At 42.1% G+C, this 18828-nt stretch overlaps 1 protein-coding gene across 6 annotated transcripts in view; it reads right to left on the bottom strand.

Annotated features, from left to right (window-relative positions):
* Positions 1–18828, bottom strand: part of DYRK1A (dual specificity tyrosine phosphorylation regulated kinase 1A) — a 145013-nt gene that overhangs the window by 42865 nt on the left and 83320 nt on the right. The window lies entirely within an intron of this gene.

Genomic DNA, 18828 nt, shown 5'->3' with positions numbered 1-18828 from the left:
TTGGCAGCTAACTAATAAAAGTTAATTTTTCTTTAGGAAATGAGAAAGACTTTTCTTATATTCAACCAAATTTGCAAACACAGACTAAAGCCAGAAGACAAACTGTAAAACCCTGGCCAACCAACACTGGCCCAGCATACCTGTGCTTGTCTTGCTGAGTAAACTAGCAAACTCTGACCACACCACACACCACACTGCTCAGCACTGGGGTACTTTTTCTAAAGTCGGCTTGTTCTGAAACATATAATACTGCTGGCCCCAAAGTGAAGAGCACAGATCCCTGGCCAGACTGCTGCAGTCTGAAATCTCAGCTCCACACTCACCAGCTGTGTGACCTTGCACACCTGATTTCCTGATAATAATATCTACCTCCAACAGTTGTGGTGAAGGTTAAAGTGCTTTAATACATGGAAAGTATTGGGCTGGCCAAACCATTCTTTTAATTTTTAAGCACTGACTATATCCTATCTAAGTACTGAACACACCCTATATAAGTGCTGAATATATCCTACACAGCAAACGCCACTGTCCTCCACCCAATCAACTAGCGTCAAAGCTCTGGGAGTCACAGTAGAGATCTCTTCCTCCACTGACCGCCTCATGCAAAAGGCAGCCCGATCCTGCTGACTGTGCCTCCTATGAAAAGTGAAAGTGAAAAGTGTTACTCCCTCTGTCGTGCCCAACTCTTTGTGACCCCATGGGCTATAGCCCGCCAGACTCTTCCGTCCATGGGATTTCCCAGACAAGAATACTGGAGCAGGTTGCCATTTCCTTCTCCAGGGCATCTTCCCAACCCAGGGATTCAACCTGGGTCCCCCACGTTGCAGGCGGAGTCTTTACTGCCTGAGCCAAGAGGCAGAAGAAGTCCCTCCTAAAGAACACTCACCTCTTCTTTTCATCCCCTTACTCAGTCCCTCACTTAGACGACTGCAGTAGATTCCTAGTAGCTCTCTCTTGGCCCATGTGCAAGCCTCTATTTCTTCAGATGGCTAGAGGGACCATTTCCACAGGGTAAATCTCAAATTTACAACTCCTACTTAGCACTGCTTTTAGACCTTAGCTTCTATTTCCCTCCATTACAGCATACAGTCCTTAACTGACCCGAAGGGTAAGATTAATAAATATCTGCTTAATAAGTTAAGGATAATGCTCCTATGATGACAGGTGGGATGATTTCTCTAAACATGCCATTACTCATAATTAAAAAATAAATCCAATTATGCAGAGCAACTTTTTTCAGTTAAAAAATCTTTTTATCCTAAGGAAGTAACAAATGATGTGCACAAAGATAATTAGGGAAGAATGTTTATCTTGGTATTGTTTGCAACAGCAAAAAACTGGAAACCTAAATGTCAAATAATTGGGAGGGAGGTTAACTCTGCATGTTAAAAACATAAAACACTAGGAAGGAATATATTTAAATGAATATGAAAAGAACTGAGGTCCTTGATCTAGGAAAAACTCTTATAAATAAAGAGCAAACAGACTATAAGGCTCAGAATGGCAATTTAACCACTCTGGGTCCTAGTTTCCCCACCTACAGCAGTGGAATTATTGTTAACATACTAACCCTGTTCCTTTAGGTTAGGTACAAGTTTTAACTCGACACCACAGCAGACATGCAGAATAGAACCTGGTACATAACAAGCACTTAAAAAAAATTGGGCTTCCCTGGTGGCTCAGAGGTTAAAGCGTCTGCCTCCAATGTGGAAGACCTGGGTTCGATCCCTGGGTCGGGAAGATCCCCTGGAGAAGGAAATGGTAATCCACTCCAGTATTCTTGCCTAGAGAATCCCATGGACGGAGAAGCCTAGTAGGTTACAGTCCATGGGGTCGCAAAGAGTCAGACACGACTGAGCGACTTCACCTTCACATTCACCTTAAAAAAAAAATACTAGATTCTGCTTCTACCATCAATGTCATTATTACATATTGTATTTAAACTTATTTTTTATAACATATAGAAAAATCATTAGTATACAGCTTAACCAATCATCATTAGTTGGTTAGTGAACCTTGTCCTGTGGGGACAGGAAAATAACTGCCTTCATTCCGGAAATCCCTGATACCATCGCATGATCCCTCCCAATCAGTATCTAATGACCTCATCCCCTTGACCTCCAAAACAGATTCATTTTATGTACATGAATTTGTTTGCTTAATATTAGGCTTATAAACTGTGGCTTGTTATCATTACTTTACCCTACTTTCGATTAACACTGGATGACTTCCAGTTTCCAGATGGCTCAATAGGTAAAGAACCCACCTGCAATGCAGAAGACACAGGAGACACAGCTTTGATTCCAGGATCAGGAAGACCCCCTGGAGGAGGGCACAGCTAGCCACTCCAGTATTCTTGCCTGGAGAATCCCCATGGACAGAGGAGCCTGGCGGGCTACAGTCCATGGGGTCTCAGAGCTGGGCACGACTGCTTGAAGCAACTTAGCCCACACATTTCCAGTTCAGAGCTATTATAAACACGGCTACTAGGAAGTGACTGCTTTTTGGTATATAAAGAGATGTTGTCCTGTTGGTTTTTTCTTCAATTTTTGTTTAATCAATCTGTTTTTTCCCTAGCAGTTAATGAAAATTCCTTGTGCTCCACTCCTTCCCTAAGACTTGGAAGCATCAGTATTTCTAACTTCAGCCATGAAAGTAGGTGTGTATTCCACTGTGATTTTAGTGTGCATTTTCCTCCTGCCTATGAGCATCTTTTCATTTATCAGTCACTTGGATATCCACTTACATGAAAAGCCCATTCAGACTGCTTTTTGATTTTTCTGTCAAGAGTCATTTTCTTACAGATTTCTAAAATTTTTTAAAATTACATTTTTAACATATTTTGGATATAAGCCCCTTATTGGCTAGCTCTAGATGGTTTGTATTGTCTCTCTCTTTATGGCATTTTTTGATGAACACCATCTCTTATTGTTGGCAACTTCTGGTTTAAAATTAGTATGTTTGGTGTCTAAGCAATCTTTCCTTATACCAAAGTCATGAAGAAATTCCAGGTTATCTTCCAGAAGTCGAGTTTTACCCCTCCCATCTAGAAATGTGCAATGCTCTTGGATCTGATTTCTGTGAGTCTGCAACAGCAATCAAGTTTCATTCCCTCCCCAGTGGATATCCAATTAACCCAGAAGCAATGATTAATGACAAACTTTCCCAATGCCCTGTGTTGTCATCTTTTCTTAATTCACATACTCATACATGTTTGATGTGTTTTGGATTCTTTGTTTTGTTCTGTTGGATAAAGACTTACCTAGAATTCTTACATCTATGTGTAAGAACCAGAGATTGCCTAAATCATGGTAGCTTCAGAAGTTTTAGTATCTAGCAGAGAATTTTGTTCTTCTTCAAGAATGTTTAGGCTATTCTTAGCCCTTTGTGTGTCTATGTTTTCAAGTTAGCTCATCAAATTCACCAAAACAAACCCACGCTGGTTTCAGTTGACACTGCGTCGCCTGGAAGAGTGCTCTGTACAGTAGTCATGGTCCCTTCACCTAAGACTGGTTAACAAGGCCTTCACTTTCCTCTTTGTGATCAGTCTAATCAAAGGCTTATTCATTATATTAAGTATATTCTTTTACGTGTATTTTCTATTTTTGCATGCATCTTGTTCTATCAGTTAGCAAGAGAGGTGTATTAAAAATCTCCCATTTAGGTTATATATTGGGTCACATAAAGTCGTTACACGTTCCTGATAAATAAGGCCTTTTATCATTATAAGCTGCCCCTCTCTCCTTCCAGCAATGCTTTTCACCTTGTCTGATAATGACAACAGTATGACACAACAAGCCTTCTCTTAATCTGTGCGTGCTGTCTTTTGTCTATCCTTTTACTTTCAACCTATTTCCTTAAATCTTAGGTTTGTTTCTTGTCAACAGGCTTCCGAGGTGGCTTAGCTGGTAACGAATCCCCAGGGAGAGATCCCTGGGTTGGGAAGATTCCCTGGAAAAGGGAAAGGCTACCCACCCCAGTATTCTGGCCTGGAGAATGCCATGGACTATACAGTTGGAAAGAGTCAGAGTCAGACACAACTGACTGGCCTTCCCTGAGAGCTCAGTTGGTAAAGAATCCACCTGCAATGCAAGAGACCCCAGTTCAATTCCTGTGTCAGGAAGATCCCCTGGAGAAAGGACAGGCTACCCACTCCAGTATTCTTGGGCTTCCCTTGTGGCTCAGTTGGTAAAGAATCTGTCTGCAATGCAGGAGACCTGGGTTCGATCCATGGGTTGGGAAGATTCCCTGGAGAAGGGAAAGGCTACTCACTCCAGGATTCTGGCCTGGAGAATTCCATGGACTGCACGGCCCATGGGGTCACAAAGAGCCAGACACACCTGAGTGACTTTTATCTTCACTCTTCAACAGTGTATAGTTAAGACTTAATTCATGTATGAACACTAATAATCTTTCTATTTATTCCAACTGTTTTATGTTTCTTTCTTACTTTCTGCTGGATTAAGCTTCTTATATACTATCCTTGCACGAAGATTATTATTTTTTAGTTATCTTCTAACACTGGGTACCCAGGTAAGCGCTAGTGGTAAACAACTCGCCTGCCAATGCAGGAGACTTACAGAGACTCGGGTTCGATCCCTGGGCTGGGAAGATCCCCTGCAGAAGGAAATGGCTACCCACTCCAGCATTCTTGTCTGGAGAATCCTACGCACAGAGGAACCTGGTGTGCTACAGTCCACGGGGTCACAAAAAGTGGGGCATGACAGTATGGATTATATATCCTTCACTCATCAAAATCTAATTACTCCTTTACTTCTACAAACTACTGTTGACTTGCACATATATACAAACAAACACACACACACACACACACACAACCACAAGACAGTGACGAATCACCCAGTGTGAGAACCAGACTCAAGCATTGTGAGGCTCAGATTGGTAATTTTTGACATCCAGATAGCCATGAGGGAAATAACCAAGAAATGGATAGCCGATGCGTGATTATCACTGCTACCCGCCTACAAAACTATCATCCTACAACACTTGTTTCACTTTCTTAATCTAGATCCAGTGAATTGCATGCATTAAATTCAACGAGCCGTTTACTTAGGGTTAACTGAGCCACTGTTCTATGGGGTGACAACGCCACTCATGATCTGAGACAGCACAGCTCGAACTTTAATGTGCTTCAAATCGCCTTTAAGGCTTATCTTGTTAAAACTGCAGATTCGGATTCAGGAGACTAGAGCAGGGCTTGAGAGTCCACATCTCTAACAAGACACCAGATTCTGCTTTGAATAGCAACTGAAAACATCTAACTGCTGCAAGTAGCAGACAATCCAAAAATTGGCAATATTCTGGCTATGCAATGCACCATAAGGATTTTCCCTCTAACGGATTTTGGGGTTTGTGGGTTCACTAACATATTCCTGTCCGTAAGGATGTATGGAAGGTGACAAAGAATCCGTTGCTCCTTTAAAGACTTGCTGTAGTAATCTGAATGTGGATCAACAAGAAGTAACTATGTTTCTCAGTTGTGGGGTTTTTTAAAGCTATTTACTGTACTATTTACTATGAAACCTACTGTAACTACCTGGTAACATTACTAGTTATTTAGTGAAGTAAAAGGAAACTTAAGCTTCTAGTACTAAGGCCGCATGGATAGGTATGCCGGCCACACGCTCACTGTCTCCTCTCTTAGCTCAAGTGCCAGAAGGAGACTCGTTCAGTTTCCTCTCACAATGTCAGGAGTATTTGAGGTGTTCACTTAATCATTCCCCTACTATAATAAGACCCAAGAAAATGAGCTAATGTGGGAATTTCTTGTCAACCTGATTTTATAACCAAGCAAATAATCACGGTAACTTTGCATCTTCCCTTTTAATTCAAATGTTAATGAGAAAGAAGACTCAGTTTATCCTATAACAGAGATGACGATAATAAAGTTAGGCTGAACTACATGAAATTGCTGATGTTAGAGCTCATTTGGCGTACAAAACAGCATTTCAGGAGATATGGTTTAACCTGCATCTGCCATGATCTGTAACCCTTATTCAACTAAATTAAAAATCATTTATAATAATGTTTTAGCCTGAGAACATTATCATAACACATGTTGCAATAGCAGATCTTTTAATTTTTAATAAAAAATTTATGAAACAATTCAAAAATTATCTTCAAAACCATTACGTGGAGTTCAATTCCAAAATAATGTTTTAAATTGCTGCCAAATAATATAAAAGGGAAGCTGGAGAGAAGTACGCACTGCAAGGTCCTATCTTCATTTTTTAATATCGTTCTGGATCCTTTTTACCATGAGCATATTTTTGTAACTTTTTAAAGTTCATAAAAACACTATTGGTAAATGAATGTGAATGCTCATGCTCAGTCATGTCCGACTCTTTTGAGACCCCATGGGCTGTAGCCCACCAGGCTCCTCTGTCCGTGGGATTCTCCAGGTAAGAATACTGAAGTCGGTTGTCATTTCTTCCTCCAGGGACTTTTTTAAGGTTCATAAAAATGTTGCTGATAAATAGTTTACTAAAAAATAAAGGAGCTTCCTCACTATGGTCTAACAAGAAACGGTAATAACTAGAGCTCTAGTGGAGATTAGCACTGATTCTAGAGAAACATTTCATGAACAGATCTGAGACTGGGAGAGGGCAAGACAGAGGCAGAGGCAGACGTAGAGGAAACACCAACTAAAAAAGCTGGGAGAAAATCCTGAGTGGAAATAACAGCCAGTTTAACTATCTCTGATATGAGACCCACATGCAGCATCACTTGCAGCTAATTTGAAATTTTTTTATTAATATATTGATAGGGGACTATCCTTGTGATGGTAATAATCCAGATTAGATTTTAAAGAGACGGAACAATATAAAAGAACAAAAATAAATGAAAATAATTCAAGTTAATTAAAACTAAGATGTTCAAGATCATGCAGAAATTTTTTTGAAGCCAAGTCTCCAGAATTCCTTTAGAAATGAGGGAAGGGCAACCAAGCTTAAGCGGGAAGAAACCACCTCCAAAGTTCCTAGCAACATTACATACCCATAACAAAAGAGAAGAAAAACCAGCCAGTTGGACTTTGAATGATGGCTGAAAAGAAAGGTACACAAGTAAGAGGATGCCTGAGTGGAAGTCCACAAGTAAGACACCATTAGTACCAAGAACAGCGCCTGAGACTCGGCCTGAATTCAGGAAATATCTGTTCTGTGCAAGAAAGAACTGAATGCATCAGAATATTTAGAATGTGAAGCAATGGTTCAAAAAGGGAGGGAGAAAGCTGAAGGGGGCCAAGAATGAAAGAAGCATTTTTAAAATGAGGGGCTCATGAGCCTGAAATAAAGAACAGTCTGACTGGAGCACAGGCTATAGTCAATTTCTGACCATTTCCCTTACTCACTTTTACATCCCCAGCACATACCAACACCACCTGCCTCCACAGTCGGTGTTAAATATATATATATGAAGGTGAAACTGTTATGATTCTGTAAATTATCTCATTTTAAGAACAAATGAAAGGATTTATTACCGTCTAGTTAGTAGCCAAAATATATCACCACAGAATGCATGCGTACGTGTACAAACACACACTAGCCAAAAAAGCAAATTCAGTTGTCTACAAACAAGATGAAACCGCCTGGGTTTATTAGTCTGAGACATTAAGTAAATCTTGTATTAAAGTGTTAAGAATAACAACTGCATAAGAATAAAAACATTTCTTTTTAAAGCCCGTAGTATCAGATTTTCACTTCTGACTATTTTAGATAGAGTGCCTGATACTGAACTACCTCGCTCACAGCAAACCACTAATGAAACTGGTCAAGCATATGAAACAGCTTGTTTTCAGACACTGGACAACAGGTTGCGCAGAGCTGTGATCGCAGAGAAAAGGGAGACAAGCTTGGTGAGCCACACAGTCACCTTGGCTTTCTTTCTATCTGAAGGCAACTCCCAGAGCACAGTGTGGGGATGAGGAGCCCAGAGCACAGGATCCTGCTCAGCTGAGGAGCCGGACCTGAGGGCTCAAGGCTACGAGAGCTCGGCACGGCACGCGACATCTGCCGGGCAGGTAGGAGAAGTAAGGGAGCGGTGCAGAGAAAGGAGCCCCGTGAATCGACGCGTAGGATCCCCTCGGCCCCGTGGCCACATACCAACTGCACAGTCGTCAGGGGAAGGCCCGTGAGGCCGCGCAGAGAGCAAAGGCTGACGGCTAGCAGACAACTGACTACTACAACTCATACTTGGAACTACGAGCACTTGTTCCAATCACTTAAGAGTGGAAAAGCCCCAATACACACTGCACAGAGACCCAGGAAAGCCTCTACTTCAGGGGGAGAGCTGTACTAGCCCTACGAAAGGCTGAAACAAACCTCCAAGGACCAAGATGATCAACAAGCGAACTGCCTATCAGGACAAAATTCAGCCCTTCTTAATATCAGGGCAACAAAACCCAGTGGCTCAGCAGCCTAGCAGTCTTAAAGACACCTACATCCAACCACACGTCACTGGGCACACAGGGAGGCAGGGAAATGCAGTCTGGACTTAAGAAGGAAAGAACTTCATCAATGGACCCAGAAATAATAGAAACAATGAAATTAGCAGACAAAAGATCAGAAATCTTTTAAAATATAAAGGAAATTATAGAGAAAAGAAGAGAACAAAAAATCTTAACAGGTAAGTGGAAACTATAAAAAGAAACCAAAAAAAAAAAAAATTCTAGAAATGAAAAATGACTGAAGTGAAAAATTCACTGAATGGATCTAATAGCAAATAGCAATTAAACACTGCTGGAGCGGGGGTGAGGGGGAATCAGCGAATTTTAAAAAGAGGAGTATAAATTAACCAAACTGAAAATAAGTACAAAATAACAGAAAAAATATAAACAAAGCATCCAAAACCTACAGAACTCAATCAAGCTAGCGATCCTGTTTGGAGGAGGTATCAAAGGGAAGGATAAAGAAACTGGAAAAAAAAAATTATGAACACATAAAAGTCAAAAGTCTTCCAAATTCAATTGAAAGAATCAACCCACAGACCCAAACTCAATGAACCCCAAGCAGTATAAACACATACACACACCACTGAGGCATTAGAGCAAATTTCTGAAAACCAACAGAAAGAAAAAAAATTTAAGCAGCCAGAAAGTGGGGGAAATACCCATTTACACACAAGAAAACCACTGACTTCTCATCAGAAACCATGAACACCAGAAAAAGAGTAAAGCAACATCTTTAAAATAATCAAGAAAAAAGACCTTTAACCTGCAATTCTATACCCAATGAAAACATCCTTCAAAAATGAAGGCAAAACACTTTTTCAGACTGTCAACAACCTAGCTTGCACTCCAAAAGTGTTCACAGTTCACAGACGGAAAATGATTCCAGAAAGAAACTGTGATCTACACAATGGAATTAAGACCAGAAATGGAAAATATATAGCTAAAACAGTGAAGAGATTTCCCTCCTAAATGTTTTTAAGAGATAATGTAAATTTTTTAATTCTTTAAAAAAACTTTTCTTTAAAGTAAAAATAACAATGTATTGTAAAGTATGTAACAAATGTAAAAGTAAAACATGGCAACCATAAGACCAAGGACAGAAGCGGGAGATTGGAAGTATAAGACACTCTTAACCTAAGGATGCATGTCATGCACCCTCAAGCAACCACTGAAAAAGATGGATGGATGGACGGAGAGACAGAAGATTATCCTCAACTAGATCACAGAAAATCTTACTTAGCCCTTCAGTAAATGGCCCTTAAACCCTTTCAATTACAAAAGGCAAATCACATTTTTATAGCTGAAAAGGTCTTCTCAATAATAGCATCTGGAACACAAAAAGGATTAAAATAATCACTCAAGATACAGCTGAACTCTAGAATTATTATAATGTACACAGTAAAACATGTAACATGGGTAAATTTATGTTTTTTCCAATATTCTAAAACTATAAATTATTTTTAAATAGTCAAAATAAAGGAGGTAATACCACCTGGTTATTTTATGGGTTATCAGCAGCTATAAAAATTCCAAGTGGAAAAAGAAATCTCTTTTTTCTTATAGTATTCACTAAATAAAAATGTTTACTCAGTAATAAGCCCATTTAAACTAAAAATGTCCCGCTTTGGTAAGAAACAAAAGTGTCAAGCAGCCTTTGCGCCCTTAAAGTCTAGAAACGGGGTGGGGCTGAAACAAAAGACAAGTAAACAGATGTACACAATGTCTCCAGAGGAATTTACAAGCACGATTACACCCTTCCAGGGATTGACTCCCATCACCCCAACAAAAGGAAGATCAGGGATTCTCTAGCTCAGCCTGGTGCTACTGGCGACTGACACCGGATTAGAAGCCGGAGGCTCCTTCTAGTGCAACAATGTTCCTGAAATGCACGCTCACCTGCCCTCCGCCAGCTGTTCACCGCGGAAGCCCTAGGACCCAGACCCTGTCAGTGCGCAGCAGACACACTGCTTAAAGCGTAACTGCGGCCTGACCCGCTCACCCTTCAGTACACAAAGGGCACAGACTCCCAGAGATTTATAAATGCAAAGCTGCCACTAGGAGATTTAGAAATGCCAAGACAAAAACAAAAGACTATTATGCTGCAATAAATTAAACACCCAAGCTGCTGAATTTTAGGTATAACTGACTGGCAATTGATTGTAAATGACTGCAACGAAACTTTTTAAAAACTGAAAACTAAAACTTTACTAGCAAAGTTACATGCTAAAGAAAGCAACAATCAAAACAATGACCCCTTGTACAAAATGCTCACAAACATGCTTTTGAGGCAAATTAAGGTTGAGATAAATACAATTTTTTTTAAAAAAAATTGTTTATCTTCACAATGGTAGAGAAATGATTCTTGTTGGCTTACAACTGTTTCAAATCTATACAGCCTCTTACCTGTTCCCCCTACCCTACTTCAGTCCTCTGGGGAAACCAAAAGCAAGCTCGTTTCTGGTAGTTTAATTTTAGATGTTGTTTCACCAGACAACCCTGCAGAGAGGGGCAGAACAGGACGCCTTGTAAACGAGCAGAACCCAGATCTCTGCACAGGAACAGCGCTGAGACAACAGCTGCCCCAGGGCCTTTCCCAACCATATCCATGTCTCAACACAAAACAGCACCACACACAAACAGAAGACCTCACTCACATAGAGCTCCTTCTAGCCATAGTATGAGAATAATATGATTTATTCAGCAGGAAACTCATCAGGCTGAATGAGACCACGCTCCTGTTAAAAAAGAAACACTGTACTATCACTTGAGAATATATTTCCAGAGTTATGAAGATCTACACAGGACAGTGCCGCTGCTCCAGCAGGAATCTGCATTCATGCTAATGAAAGTGAACGAGTAACCCGTCCCGCCTGCAGCGCTTGGATGAATGTTAAACACTTGTGGAGCTGAAGGATTTACACGTTAACTGAAGTCATTTGGCCTTCAGTAAAATTAACTTTCATAAATAAATAAAGATACCTAAAAGTTTAAAAAAATGATGCAAGTCATCCAAACTGACAAACTCTACAAGTTGTAATCAAGAAACACTTCTTTCAAGCAAGCTAAGAAACAATCATTCAGTTAGACAGTAAGTCAGATTTGAGAATCCAGTGTGTCCTCTGATGACAGCGATCAAGGCTGGACAGCTATCCTCATGTGCGTACCCGTCAGGTGACATATCCTTATGTACAGTTTAGCAAATACAATCACCTGAGACAGGGTTAGCGGCAGCTGACAACGCAGGGAAAAGTTAAATTCAGCCTAGCTAGCGGTAACGTGACCTGTGCATTCAATGAAGGCCACACTCCATTATTCCCAGTCAGGAGCTGGGGTTTTCGTTCACCTCCTCCTCAGGTCAGAGTCATCGTGGGACAGGTCAAGAACACTGAAACCGTCTATGTGGAACAGCCCATCTCAAGTTGCTCATAACCACCTCTGTGAAGCCCCGTGGTCCTGGGCTCTGCTTTCCAGATCTCCGATACCTCCATCACAGGCAAATGTAACAAACTCATTTATGAAACAGGGAAAATGAAGATATACCTGGAAAGCCCAGCTTGCTCCACAAAAATACACTGAACTAGGATTGAAGACTTCCTCTCACTTGCCTCAACACCCGCACGCACGCAGTATGGTAACAAATAAGCCAGGTTCCTCATACGTGAAATGAGATGGTTCGTCATCATGTCCAGTCACGTAAATGCAAAGCATTCCTTCCCTTGTAAAATGCCATGGATTTGAAATGTTACACAGATCACAGACAGAGGGAAGAAAAGGTTGTGCTCAAAAGTCTTCTGTTTAGAGCTTAAATGACACATTTTAATAAATGGTGCTTAGATACATAGGAAAATACTATTTTTAAAAAACTTTAAATCTTTTATACACACACATAATATATGACTATGTTCACACAAATAAAACCTGAATTGCCCAAAGATGCTCCCTCCCCAACCCTGTTTCAGCCTTTTTCTTGAGCTCTCTTGACTGCAATTTTGCCAGGGCCCACACACATTATGGTTGCGTTCCAGAAACCTGGATATACAAAAGGAAGAGAGACGATATATTACAACCTATCTAAAAGCTGTAATATTACAAAGCTGTTAAAAAGCTAAACACTGATGCTCAGCTGCCCTGCCCTCCAAGAAGAACCAGACACAGAACACGGCAGCGAGGGGCGTGACACTGGCAGAGACGCCACCGACCACCGGCTGTCGCCGCCTCCAGCTGCGCCACGGCCGTGCCGCTGTAACGGGTGTCTGGAGAGGCCACCGAGCTGCAGACACTGACCCTCTTTGGAAGGAAAGCCGCCCCAAGCCTTCTCTCATCTGTGCCTCTGCCTTCTCCCAGAACACGCACAGCAACAGCAGCTGAGAGGGGAAAAAAACACACCACACACGCACACATTTTAAAACCTCTTCCCTCTCCAATGCTAGGCAGAAAAGGGGAGAACCACACACATACTCCTCTCCTCACTCTTTTTTAGTTCTAGCTAGACAGCTGTTAAACATACAAGATATTTTTAAATCTAGCTAAGTACTTGGTTGGGTACCTATATTGAATTGCAGCATAATACTTAAAATTATCCAGTGAGGCAATCATTTGGCTTTGTGATTCCAATTAAAACACTGTATATTTACGGGGATTTTCCATTACCAAATGCCCAAAAGGCAAGATATTCATCTGACCAAAGATACTGTCAAAAGTTAAGCACTGAGCAACTTGTTAACAGAGGTTATAAAATGTAATCAAATATAAAAAAGTAACCCTTCATTAAAAGTATATTTATGCAGTAAATAAATACATCACTATAAATCTCATCAGTAGTTTTCCCTCTTCCATATCCACTGTGTTTAAAATTTGCATCTGAGTTCCATGTCAAATGAAAACAGTCTGGAAAATGTTATTGTCCAAAATGTTATACAATTTGTTTAAATATATAAAGCTAATGATATAATTAATAAAACTAAAATCTCCCCCACCCCCCAGAAAACGTCAGGCAAAAAAAGCATATAGGAAAAGCTTCAAACTCACTCAAATCAAGAAGTCAACAAATAACAATGAGATTACATGATCTACCTCTCAAACAGGTACATTTTTCCAAACCCAACATGATACTCTAGCAGTAACAGTACAATCAAGCAGGTTTCAATGGCCCTTCACCAGAATGCTGTCAGCAGTTTCTCACAACTAAAGAAACAGTAAAAAATAGTAACCAAATTCATTCAGCTCTTCTTCCAACACGAATCTTGCCCCAGTATGCTTCAGATCCACCCGAGCTCCGTGAATTGGGTGGCTTTATTGCAGCATCTGTTACCCTTCGCACAGAAAGAACCTGAAGCCCAGCAGCTCGCGGGGCCTGAAGTGTGGGCCCCTGCTCACGCTGGTCGCTAGGAACAACCTGGGTTCGGCAGGGTCCTCTCCCCTGACCACAATCCAGGCCTCGGAGACCGAGGGGCAGGCAAGCGCTCGAGAGGCACGAGAGACTCCGCCTGCAAGAGCAGCCTGCCGGGTCCTCGGACAGGAGCGAAGACAAACGGGCCGGGCAGGAAGCGGACGGGCTGGAAACAGCACCCTGCCTGCGCACGTCCCTGCCCGAGTCCACGTCAAGAGACAAACGAGCGGCTGTGGCTGGAAGGGAGGGCAGTTTAAAAGGAATCTAGGAGAAACAGATAAACGTCATGTCAAACTTTACAAACACCTTTTAAGAAAGCCAGTTCCCCAGTCCCCACAGGTTTTGTGAGGCGCTCATGAAGACCCTTGAAGACGACGAGGCGGGCAGCGGGCACTGTCCACCCCAGGGGGCAGGGGGCTCCCCAGGCTCCAACCCTGCCTGCCAGGCACATCCTCCACTCCTCACGCTGCGGCTTGGCCTGCCCACTGCCCTTCTGAACCACCACTCAAATGTCCCTTCAAGCTTGGCCAGAGAATACAGACGAGGGGGGCTGATGGACAGAAAGGCAGGCTGGACCAGGGTCTTGCTGCCAGGTAAGAGACGGGATCTGTAAACCAGGGAAAAGGCGGCCAGGAGGGATGCCACTCCAGCTGTTTTCAACTACAGCAAGGAACGCTTGGCAGGGTCTGGATTCAATTCTGCCACTTATTACCTAGCTACTGAGTGGATAATTCAATCTGTGCCTCCCTTTCCATCTGCAGAATGGGTTAGTAACAGTGCTTGACCCTCAAGACTATGATGAAAATTAAAGACTTAATTTAAAACGGTACCGGGCACACGGTAAGAGCTCGAAAAATGCTCTACTGTTCAAGCTCATCACAGCCTAACGATGTGCAAGACGGATGGAAGCGGAAAACCTCAAGCAGAGAGTAACTAGGGGCTCATTGCAACCATCTGAACAAAGGACTAAGAGAGTCTCTAGGAGGCTATTGTCGAAAATGGAAAGGAAGACGCAAGAACAGGCACCATGAGACAGAAATGACAGGACTTAAAACTTATGTAAATATGGAAGATGAGAGACAAGTTGGTTTCAAAACCGACTCCGAGGTTTCGAGCCTCGGTGACTTGGGAAACAGTGGTGACTGGGAACGGCTGAAGAGGGCACTAGCTGAGGGAGGGTACGTCCTTAAAGGCAGTGTGACTTGATCCAAGACTGCTGCCTCGTAATCTCAGCAGTGCTCACGCTATCACACGCTTGACAGTTACACTTCGCTGAAAACAGAAAGGAAAAAAGGTACAAACACAATAAAAGGAGAAGGAAATGGGCATAGCGGAGGAGGAAAAAAACAAAAACCGACGAGAGGAGGTAGAGCCCAGGGTTCTGGTCCAGGTTCCGAGGTGAAGCACGTGACAACGGGGAAAACACACCACCTGGACCGACAGCCGCTCCGTCCGACAACCCCCCCATGTCACACACAGAGGGGGCTCGCACCATCCACGTGGGGCTTCTTCAAAATACACGTATCACTCTCCTTTCTTTCCCATCTCTGAAGCATCTTCCTAGAGCGTCTCTGTTTCTGACAGGTCTGAACCCAAGCTGCTCTGGAGACGTGGGCAGAATAAAACGTTGAACATGGTGACCAACCACCACCCCAGTCACTTCCAGCCTCGACATCGCATTTGCCTGAGCAGACCTCTGCCGGGAGCTAGCACGGGAGATCCCACCCATGACAAGGTCATATGGAGAGACCTGATGGGCAAGGCGAGTCAGGTCTCAAGGGGTCCTCTACCCAAGCATCTACCCCGAAACCAAAATCTGTCTGTTTACTGTCTGCTATACTATACTCTTCTGACATTACAGGGGGATATCCCCGACCACCTTTCTCTGGAAAAAGTTAACTCAGAGCTCCAACTGGTTTCCTGCATATGAAAGCAGTATCTCAGCTCAAATCCCTCTGACAGCTCTCTAACTTGCCTAACAGTTGGACACTTTTACAACTTGTGATTGTTTACGGCCCCCAACCGCGAGAGGCTCCAAGCTTAAAACATCTTAAAGATATTGAGCCTTTTAGAGCTAAGAATTAGTTTGGTGAAGGGTTTCTTTGTTGAGTTAATGTTTGCTGCCAGGCCTCCATATCCTTTATCTTTTAGGTACCTGGGAGGATATTAATCAATGTAAATGGGATGCAGAAATAGGAATATAGTAGTTTTGATGTTAGCAATACTAGACTTTTGAGTTAATGAATTTTCTCTTTGTTATAAATCACTGTACCCCTCTTTCTTTGTTATAAACTGTTGTGTCCTTGCTATGTAAGAATGCAACTCTGTTTAGTGCTTTCTGAGAGTGGCACCAGACTTTGGGAAGAACAACACTATTAAGGCAAATAAGTCTTCTGGTTGACAGACCCTTATCAGAAAAGGGCCGTAAAATGTTAATTGGCCCTCTGGCCAGAAGATGATGTAAATCACCTAAGACTTGTGTATACAGCTAGGCACGCAGAGAGAAAGCCTGGTCTCGATAAGAGTCAGGGCTGCTGACGCTTCATAATTTTGTATTATCCATTGATCTCTATGCACAACCAAAAGTATAAGAAGCTTTTCCGAACAATAAAGGATGGGCCAGTCCCTGGAAAGACTGGTTTCCCCCGTGTTGAATCTCTCTCTCTCTCTCTCTCTCTCTCTCTCTCTCTCTCTCTCTCTCTCTTTCTCCCTCTCCCTCCCTCTCCTTTTCAGGCTGAATTCCCATCTGGGGCGTGGAGGCGCTCGAGTCTACTTACTTGCCCTGGCTTCTAAGACCCACACGAGAGGGCGCCCAAGGAGGGGCACCCTCCACTATTCAAGTGGGCGCCAGTGGCCTAACATAGATGGTGCAAGTTCCTTGTCTTGGAACTTTATCCATGTAAACCAAGTTATTCAGCCTCTCTTCTCCACTAAATTTTCCTACTACACTATTTTTTCCTAATCTCTCTTTATATTTCTAAATAAGTAAGTTTTTCCTCGCCACGCCATCCCCCCTTCAAATTACCCTGGACCCACCGGGGCTGGACCCCGGCAGACCTCAGTCAAGCACGCACGACGGTCCCTAAACCAAGGAGGGCTTGCATCTCCCAGTCCGACCAGGACCACAAGCATGCCCTGTTCCACTGCGCCTCGCACACACTGTGGGTTTTACTAGCTGAAGGCTTGTGGCAGCCCCAGTCAAGCAAGTCATCTGTCATTTTTCCAACAGCATGTGCTCATTCCAGGGCTCTATGTCACCTTGTGGCAATTCTTACAATATTTCAAGCTTTTTCAGTATTACTACGTTTGTTATGGTGATCTGTGATCTCTGACATCACTGCTGTAATTGGGGGGTTTTGTATTTTATTTTTTAAATCAAGGTATGCACTTTTAAAAAAGACATAATGCTGCTGCACACTTAACAAATGACAGTATAGTATAAATGCAACTCTTATACACACTGAAAACTAAAAATTGTGCAATTCACTTTACTGTGGTGGTCTGGAATCAAGCCCACAAGACCTCTGAAGGTGTCTGTGCGTATTTCTCTATATATATGAGGAGTATCCACCACACTACGGTCCAAAGCATGCTCCCAATCTTCAATACCAGTTTCCTGTCCTTAAAGTCACCTAGGTTTTCCAGAGCGCGTAATCTTCACTTCTAAGGTATTTTAAAGACATTTTTTGAATCACTGTATGACACTCAGGATAATAACTGGATATATTATCCCAAGTAAGATTAAAAAAAATTTTTTCAGTTAGAAGAGTTGCTGTTTTCCATTAATTCTATGCATATATTCATGATTTCTAATTACAGTACTTTTAAAAATGGTCTTTAAAAGTATTATGTACAACGTCAGCTCCTGAAAACATGAGGTCATAACCTTAAACATCTGTGTTAAATTTCTCTGCCTCACTTTGAACAGATTCATGACATCAAATGATCTTCATGAGCATCCCAAACAACTACTGAGAGAGGCTTACGCATCACCCTCAAAGAGACCTCGATCACTCAGAGTACAGCAATGAGCAGTCTTCAGCATGTGCCACAGCAGAGGAGACAGTGTAAAAGGCTGCTGAAGGGCTCAAATGTGTAAGGGCTGAAAAATATGTTTGGGAAAATTATTTTACATTCAGACATGTACAGTACAAAAAATGTTTTCAACTTCAAATATAATCACAATGCTAAAAAACTAGATTTAATTTTAACACATTAAACATTTCTTTTTTTAGTTGAATGACACACCAAAGTAAGAATGTTGATACATGCCAATAACACTTCTTCCCACTTCCCACCTATAAAGATGTTTTCATTTTCCTTTCCTTCTTTAATTAAAAATAATTTTTAATTGAGGTATTCTTGACATGCCTCTGGAGAAGGAAAATGGCGACCCACTCCCATATTCTTGCCGGGAAAATCCCAAGGATATAGGAGCCTGGCGGGCTACAGTTCTAGGGTCACAAAGAGTTGAACACGACTAAACAACTAAACGACAAAACTACTTGGCATACAACATTTTATTAGTCTAATGATTCGATTCTTTCTTCTTTTATGTCTTTAGGGAAACCACTCTTAAGGTTAAGTAACTCTCAACAATCTAATACCTAAAATGAGAGGAAGGAACAGTTATAACACAATTTCAATTAGAAGTTTATGCTAAACTAAGTGGATCTGGGTTTCTTACAGTATCACTGAAGAACACACCTCCTCAGAGGAGCTTAAAATAACAGCCCTTCCCTCCTCCTTCCTCCAGGGGCTGCTGAGAGCCCATCTCCAACCACCCTCGGGCAGTCCTCCAGGGAACTGCCTCCATCGAAGAGCCCCTCTCTCTCCTACCATCAACCACCTCTCCCTTCCAGTTCTGTCCAGCATATAAACAGGCTCTATTTCCTCACTGTTAAAATCCTTCCTGGATTCTTCACTCCCTCTTCATGATCAATCTATCTTCTAACTCTTTCAGTCAACG

This window comes from Capra hircus, chromosome 1, assembly GCF_001704415.2.
Source record: "Capra hircus breed San Clemente chromosome 1, ASM170441v1, whole genome shotgun sequence".
Classification (NCBI taxonomy): Eukaryota; Metazoa; Chordata; class Mammalia; order Artiodactyla; family Bovidae; genus Capra; species Capra hircus.
Note: the sequence above shows the minus strand (reverse complement) of the source record. Positions and strands in the feature narration are given on the sequence as shown.